The sequence below is a fragment of the Phascolarctos cinereus genome, unplaced genomic scaffold (genome assembly GCF_003287225.1).
Source record: "Phascolarctos cinereus isolate Bilbo 61053 unplaced genomic scaffold, phaCin_HiC Scaffold_4;HRSCAF=312, whole genome shotgun sequence".
NCBI classification, from domain to species: Eukaryota; Metazoa; Chordata; class Mammalia; order Diprotodontia; family Phascolarctidae; genus Phascolarctos; species Phascolarctos cinereus.
Window position 1 is genome coordinate 361130604 of NW_027555847.1, and position 8978 is coordinate 361139581.

Below are 8978 nucleotides of genomic sequence, written 5' to 3' on the forward strand. Positions count from 1 at the left end.
CTCAAGAGAATCCTACAGAGGAAGGGAATCTGCCCTTACTGGTGAGACTGCTAACACCAAGGGCACATTTAGGGCTTTCCTTATCTTTCACCTGGAGCAGAAATCACCCCAACAGTAGACATAGCCTCCAGCTACGTGGCCTCCAGCTGCCTGGACAGCTGGATGGTCTGGAAGAGCACCATCTGAAGCTGCCACTAGAGGGAGGAATGCCATAGGAGAAATGATCACCTAGAGAAGCTTATTACTAGTGGTGTTTTCCATATGGATAAGGCCTGGATTTGGGATTGCATTAGAATAGGGAACTACTGGATGAGGAAACTCCCTCTACCAGGGTCTATACCTTCTCTGCAACCTGTCCTTTTAAAGAGTAGCCCAGATCTGCCCAAGGTTGTACAGCCAATAGGTGTCAAAGGCAGAGTTTGCATGGACTCCTTTACTCTGGACTGGAATGTCATCTCTCCACTCTCAATCCCACTGCGTCTCATTTGTCTCTCCTGGACCATGGAATTGCACTATCATGGCCAAATAGACTGCACCTGGTTTTGTAGGAGTTATCTTTAGAGTCGAATAAAAAATTCTTAGAACAAACATTGCAATTCACTTTTTTAATTAAAGATGAGTGCATGGTAAGGAGGCACTGAAGGGACATTAAAAAAAAAAACACAACCCATTAAAAGATCAGCCTCTTAAACTACTATATACATGCCAGGGGAATATGGGGCAAGGAGGAATCATTGGGTTTGGATTCCTTAGTTGCTTGCTATTTTTGGATTTTTGAATCACCACTTTCAGACTTATATCTTGTCTGTATGCAGAAATTTTGCACTAACAGGGTCCTAGAAATTATGATAGGCTATGTAAAAATGTCAGTAACTGGGGAGGAGGATGCTAGTTTATATATATTTTTTGTTAATTTATTTTTAATTTTCAACATTCACTTCCATAAGCTTTTGAGTTTTAAATTTTCTCCCCCTCCCTCCCCACTTCCTTTCCCAAGATGGTGTGCAATCTGATATAGGCTCTATGTATACATTCCCTTTAAACATATTTTCACATTAGTCATGTTGTAAAGAAGAATTAGAACCAATAGGAGGAACCACAAGAAAGAAGAAGCAAAACAAAACAGAAGAGAAAAAAAATAGAGTAAATAGTATGCTTCAATCTACATTCAAACTACATAGTTCTTTTTTCTGGATGTGGATAATACTTTCCATCGTGAGACTTTTGGAGATGTCTTAGATCCTTGCATTGCTGAGAAGGATGCTAGTTTAGTTGGAGTCTCACCAGCTTCCAATGGGGCAAAGATAATAGAATAGATGGAAAGTTGGGGTTCTATGAGATGGGCATGGAATAATGAGCTGGAAATGAGCAAGAACTCCTGCCAATGTAAACCAATAAAGATGGCACTTCTCCTTTCTAGGCTGACTCCTCAGTCACCCCATTCTTTGCTTCTCAAGACTAGATGAAGTCTTTCATAGTCCATCAAGCCCTAAATTCCTCTTCATAGCTGTAAAGCGGAAAGAGACATTAAAGGTCAGAGGAGCTTATGTTTACAGCTGAAAGGGACCTCAGGGGCCTGTGCAACTTCATCTACCAGGTGTAAATGAAGAGGTGAAAAGGTGAGGTGGGGGTAGGAAGAAGACTTTTACTATTCTTTTTACTCAAGGGTTATCTACTCAAGATTTCATTTGCTATTGTCAATCCTTGGTGCTCCTAGAATAAGCTGGACACCTAAGCTCATTGAACAGTGACACAGATCCCTAGGAATACCCCAACCCCACCTTGGTTTGTAGGGATCTCTGTATTACTGGGGTCCATACCCCCGGGGATTCTGCTTGTAGAAGTAGCTCCTAGGAAAATCCTCATCTGAACCCAGCTCATCTATAACATAAATGTTCAGTGGAAAGGATAGAGAACTAGGGGTAAATGGATGGAGAGGTGATCAGAGTCACCAGAAATCTCATGTGATATTGCGTTGTTATCTTTGGCTTAAGGAATATTGGTCCAGGGAAATGGGGAGATGGTATGGCATGGTGACATAGAAAATGGGCAGGATTCAGAATTAGTGGACCAGGGCTCAAATTCTGGCTTGGCTCCATACTTCCAGCAAGTCACTTACTTTACTTAACCTTTCTGGGTCTAAGTTTCCTCATCTATGGGATGGTGGTAGTGGTGGACATAGTGTGGGTGGATTAAGTTAGGTGAACCTTATGGTCCAGTAGAAAGAGTACTTCTCTGGAGTTAGAGGACTTGGGTTCAAATTCTGCCTCTAATCCTTTCTTACCTGTGTAACCTTGAGCAAGCCACTTAACCTCCCAGGATCTTTATTTCCTCCTCTGTAAAATGAGAGGATGGAGTTAGATGGCCCCTGAAGTCACTTTCAGCTACAGACCTGTGCTTTTTTGACCTTTAAAGACCCTTTTTGCTTTCCAGATATGAATAAGAACTTAGGGCTAGATGGATTATGAATAGCTTCATCAGGTCTTGAGAAGCAAAAAGTGGGATTACTGAGGAGTCAGTCCAGAAGAGAGAAGTGCCATCTTCACTAGTTTACATTGGCAAGAGTTCTTATTCATTTTCAGCTCATCATTTGATGCTCTACCATGGAACTACTACTTTCTAGCTATTCTTCCTGCCTCTCCCAGTTTCCCCTTTTCCTACTTTAGTAATACTTATTGTTTAGAGGCTGAGGAGCTTTCATTCCCACTGCCCTGAATATGGATGATGGTCATAAATCCCTGATCTCATTGTTGGGGTTAGGGAAGCTATTCCGGGTGCTTCAAGCTGGTACCTTTAATACTATATTTACTATAGTATGCTATGCTATACCTATTTTTAAAATTTATTTTTAACATTAATTAACAAATTTTTTTGAGTTCCAAATTCTCTCCTTCCCTCCAACCCCTCCCCCAATCATTGAGAAGGTTATGCTATGCTTCAACTATATTGTGGGTTAAATAAGCTCATGTTGACTGGCCTGGGAAAATGTTGTATTCCATAGTCAACTCTGAGTTATCGAGGCTATTTATGCAAGTCTAGCTTGTTTGTACTTCTTATTCCATTCCTTTTTTTCTCCATGTCATTGCCTGAAAAGCAGCATTTCCATCTTAGATTGACAAGGATTGGAAGAGTTGGAATGAAACTCTATCCATTTGGGGCTTTTCATTAATAGTTGAAATAGAAGATCCCTGAGTGGGAAGGTGTTTGGAAGTGTGAATTCACTGCCTTTAAAGCAATAATTAAATCAATGAATTTGTGATCTCATTAATGTGCTATCAGTATTAGTTTTATCAATATAAATTGCAATTCATCTACATTATGCTTCTCAACTTAGATAGTTGTATCTCTATTCTTCCATAGATCATTCACAAAAGATTCTACCCAACATGCTAGAGATCTTCTTCTTGATACTGTCACATGCTATGGGTACAGTGAGGTACTCAGGTTATCCATCTGTTATCTTTCACTCTCCTCCCAGGACTCTCTCCTTTTCAGATAATGTATTTTCTAAATGCTATCTTTATATGAGTTCTTGAGTAGAAGTCATCATTACAAATATTCTGCAGCTATTTCGAACCCACCACTCCTCTCTCCATTGCACTTTGGGTGTACCCAGAACTTTAATTCCTTAGAGATTGTGGGATTCCATGATTTGCAACCATTCATCAGGGTCAAGAGAACATTTGTGTTATAAATATGGGTCTTTGTGAAGGGTTCTATATATACCCAAATACGTATTTTGTACTTTCATTGGTAGCAAATAACTGGAAACAAACCATTGACATGGTTAAATATTGGAAAGGTTTGTGGTACATGAATATAATGGACTATTATTATGGTATCAGAAATGATGAGCGTGCCGGATACAGAGAAACATGGAACCACTTCATTCTTCAAAAAAAAATTATTTATTTTAAACATTCATTTAAAACATTTTTGAATTCTGAATTTTCTCTCTCTCTACTGCTCCTCCCCCACCTATTGAGAAGGCAACAAATGTGATATAAATTATACATGTGAAATCACGTAAAACTTATTTGCATATTTGGCACATTGCAAAAAGAAGCAAGGAAAATAAAGTGAAGAAATGATGCTTCAATTGGCACTCAGACTCCATCAATTCACTTTCTGGAGGTGGATAGCATTTTTCATTATGAGTCCTTTGGAACTGTCTTGATCATTGTTTTGATCAGAGTGGTTAGGTCACAGTTGATTATTATACAGTATTGCTTTTAGTGTGTCCAATGCTCTGGTTCTGCTCACTTCACTTTGCATCAGTTCATATAAGTCTTCCCAGGTTTCTCTGAAACCATTCTGCTTTTCATTTCTTTTAGCACTTTTAGCAATAGTATTCCATCATAATCATATACAATTTACTTAGCCATTCCCCAGTTGATGGGCAACTCCTCAAATTCCAATTCTTCGCTACCACAAAAAAAGAGCTGCTATAGATATTTTTGTACATATAGGTGATGGGATCTGCACCCTGAATTTTCTACATGCAACCCAGTCCCTGGCATTTTGCCTGAGGCATCTGGCCCATCTAAACCCACCTAGATACTCAATAATCCCTTTAACAGTCTTTTCACTAAGGCTCTCTGACTACTTAATTCCTTTCATTGTTGACACCTGGAACACCCCAGGCTATTTAGCACTTTTTAATCCCATCCAGATCTTCTCCTTGTCTTTTCTTGTGTATAAGTACCCTTAAATCTCTCAGGTTCACTTAGAATCTAGTCTGCTTCTATTGGAATCTCAAATAAACCTTGCTACTTGGACTGAAAGAAGGCTTGAGTGATTGAATTCTTTTGAGGCAGATTCTCCCTATACCCTTGCATTTCTGGGTTCCCAGCATCCCAAACCACAACAGAGGTGCATGGGACAACTTTAAAGGAAGGGAAGTAAGCAGAACCAGGGAAATAATGTACACAAGGAATATGTAAATGGAAAGAGCAATCACCACAAAACAGTAAAATATGAATTCAGTGAAAATTTTTTCACTTTTTAAAATAAAATTTTGCTTTTTTTCAATCAACAAAAATCTACCTTCTCTTTCCTGCTTTGTCTCTCCACGCTGAGAAACAAAACAATACAAATCCTTTTTACAAACTTGTATAAGTCAAGCAAAATAAATCCTCACATTGATTATGTCATTCCCCCCCCCAAAAAAAGGTCTCACTACTCTGAGTCCATAGCCATTCTATGTGGAGGAGGGTAGGGTAGCATGTGATTTGGCTGGTTATTGTGTTGATCAGAGTTCCTAGGTCTGTTAAAGCAATTTGTTTTTACAGTATTGTTTTTATGGTACAAATTGTTTTCCTGGTTCTGCTCACTTCACTCTTCATTAGTTGATACAAATCTTCCTAGGTTTCTCTGAAACCATTCTTTTCATAATTTCTTACTGTATAATAGTATTCTATTATATCCCTTCTTCAGCCATTCCCCAGTTGATTGGCATCCCTATAGCTTCCAATGCTTTGGAACCACAAAAGGAGCTGCTGTAAATTTTTATTTGTATGTATGAGTCTTTTCCCTCTTGTTTTTATCTTTTTGAGGGTATAGTGCTAAATTGCTTTCCAGAACAGGAAGACGAGTTCATAGCTCCACCAACAAGGCATCAATGTACCTGTTTTCCCATAGCCTCTCCAGCATTTTCCTGTTTTGTCAACTTTGCTAATCTAATAGGTGTGAGGTAGAATCTCAGAGTTGTTTTATTTTTAATTTCTCTAATTGTTAATTAGAGCATTTCTTTATATGGTTATTGATAGCTTGGATTTCTTCCCCTGAAAGCTACCTATTAATATCTTTTGTCCGTTTATCAATTGGAGAATGAATACTGTGAGGAATAAGGAATTAGTTTGCCTCCCCAATATAAGAACAAACCACTGGTTCCTCCCTGTTCCTTTGCAGAGGTAGGGGGCTATGGTTATGGAACATTGAATATAATGTCAGATTTTTTTAGATGTGTTGATTAGTTTTTAGAGAAAACATTTTTTCTCTTCTCTTTAATTTTTTTTTATAAGGAATGTCTCTTTGGGAGAGATAGGGGTTTAGAATATAGGGGAATCTAGGTGATATAAAAACAGATTTCAATGAAATCTATGAAAAAGGAAAATTAAAAAGATGATTCCTTGAGTCAGGAAAAGATTTTGGATCATTAAAAGCATTGAAGACAACCCAACCTATTCTCTTCCTCCTGTCCATTTCTGGGCTCAATTAATTGTTGATCTAGAATTCCCCTATTTATATGTACTGACATATCAATAATAGCTAATAGTGTGTTAAAGGTTTCAAAGTGTTTTACAAATATTATCTCATTCTATTTTTATGCCAACCTTGGGAAGTAAGTGCCATTTTACATAGGAGAAAACTGAGGCAAACAGAGGTTAATAGATTGGCCACCTAACTCTACCCTCCTAATCTGCACAAATAGTTTAACTGGTACGGATTGTTAAGCATATCTCTTTTGAGATATCATGGATCTTATTGAATTGGTCCAAGTACTGTTTGATTCAGTGACATTGGCCTCCTGGTTGTTTCTCAAATAAGACACACCTCTCTTGCTCAGGGCATTTTCTCTGGTTATCCCCTCTGTCTGGAAGGCTCTCTCTCCTCTACTCCATATACTAGCTTCCCTGGCTAAAATATCATCTGGTATAAGAAGCCTTTCCCAGTCCTTTTTAATTTTTAATTCTAGTGACTTCCCTCTCTTAGCTGTTTTCAATTTATCCAATATGTTGCTTGTTTGTACATATTTCTTTACTAGTTAGATTGTGGGTTCCTTGAGGGCAGGGACTCTTTTGTATCCCTAGCACTTTGCATAGTGCCTGACACTTAGTTTATTCCCGGCATCCCGCGGGGGCGGGGTGGGCTGAGGCCGGAGGAGTGGCTGGAGTGGGGCCGGGTGGCGCGCCGGCCTCCGGCCTAAGAGGAGTCCAAATAGAGAGAGAGCGTAGGCCGAACCTCGCCGAGCCGGGCTGGGTCGGGGTCCCGGGCTGTAGTAGAGAAAGAGGAGGAGCAGGAGGAGGAAGAGGGGAAAGAAGAAAGACGATCCGGGTCCTGGGAGGGCACGCGCCCGCCGCCACGATGCAGGAGCTCATCGCGAGCGTGGACCACATCAAGTTCGATCTGGAGGTCGCGGTGGAGCAGCAGCTGGGGGCACAGCCTCTGCCCTTTCCCGGCATGGATAAGTCGGGGGCTGCCGTCTGTGAATTTTTTTTGAAAGGTGCTTGTGGAAAAGGGGCGATGTGCCCGTTCCGTCACATTAGTGGTGAGAAGACTGTTGTGTGCAAACACTGGCTTCGAGGACTGTGCAAGAAGGGAGACCACTGCGAATTCCTGCACGAGTATGATATGACCAAGATGCCTGAGTGTTACTTCTACTCCAAATTCGGAGAGTGCAGTAACAAAGAATGTCTCTTTCTCCACATTGACCCGGAATCCAAGATCAAAGATTGCCCATGGTATGACCGAGGCTTCTGCAAACATGGCCCCCTCTGCAGGCACAGGCATACCAGAAGAGTCATTTGTGTGAATTATCTTGTCGGATTCTGTCCAGAAGGGCCTTCCTGTAAATTCATGCACCCTCGATTTGAATTGCCCATGGGGACTACAGAACAGCCATCCCTGCCTCAACAGACACAGCCTCAGGCAAAGCAGAGAAGCCCGCAGGTCACTGGGGTCGTGCAGTCTCAAAAGTGCAACGTGAGCAACAGGGGACCCCGGCCATTGGAACAGGTCACCTGTTACAAGTGTGGCGGAAATGGACATTATGCCAACAGATGCACCAAAGGACACTTGGCTTTTCTCAGTGGACAATAATGTGTGTGCGCCCGGGAGTCGCCTGAGGAGCCTTTTTTCTTCCCCATAGCTATTCTGCTGGGGAGAATTATCCTACCGCCGTCCTTTGATTTAATTGTTTAATGCCAATGTTGACAAAACTAAGGTTAGAGGCTGGCTGAAGGTTTTTTTTTTTCTAAAACATTTTTGAGGGTTTGGGTTTGCTAGTTTCCCGATCATTTTGTTTTCTTTTTAAAAAGAAATATGCTATTTGATGTCTCAGAAGGTGATACGCCTTCAGCTGGTGTCACATGCCTGTCATTGAACCTAACAAGCCCATTCGTTAGAGGCTTGGTTGTTAGTGATATATTTGAAAGACAAGTGGCCTTCTGTGGTCTCTGACCTGAGTAAGTGACCTAAGTGACCTGAGTAAGAAGGTAAGGTCTTTTATGTCACTCAAAATCTGGCTTTCTACTGAATTCAGAAGGAATGCCTATGATACAGTAGTCAGCCCTTATAGGAAACTTGATTTTTACCTCATGCTGGTCTAAGCTGCCAGAAGTAAATAGCAGTTCAAAGGAAAGATGCAAAGCCACTGAGTCAAAGGTGCTCATTTAGATTGGGGTGTATTTCTGCTTGGTGTCAATTTAATTTGACAACACAGTACAATTTCACAGGAGACTTAAGTCAGAGCCACAGGTTATCTGTTTTAATTGATGACCCAGCTGGCAAGAAAATGTATCTCCCCCCCCCCCCCCCCCGTATGTATGTTACCACCATGTAATTGAATATGCTGTTGAAACTCTGTGAAACTATCAAATGCTATTTCCCAGGAAAATGGGCCTATGATTTAATTGCAACAATTTTTATTATTTTGATTAAAGCCTTTTTTAAAACAAATGTTTGTTGAGTGACTGGGGGCTTGATGTAATCAGTACAATAGCATTTGTAAAGAGGAACACCTGGAGGATTTCACTATTTAAGGGAAACCTTCAGTTTTGACAATAAGTATATTTGTTTAATACTTTAAAATGTAATGTAGTGTGAGTTTCTATTACTTTTGAAGGAAAAATCTGTGGGTGGCTCTATAGAAGGCATGGGATCTTATCAACTCCCTCCTTTCTTCTGGAAAAAGGAGAACTGAATCTCAACCAGGCCTTGGCAGGCTTCTCTCTCTCATATCAGGAAGCTGGAGATTT

General features: G+C 40.5%; 1 pseudogene; it reads left to right on the forward strand.

Annotated features, from left to right (window-relative positions):
• Positions 1 to 7086: 7086 nt before the first annotated feature.
• Positions 7087 to 7827, forward strand: LOC110213416 (cleavage and polyadenylation specificity factor subunit 4 pseudogene; annotated as a pseudogene).
• The last annotated feature ends 1151 nt before the right edge of the window (positions 7828 to 8978 follow it).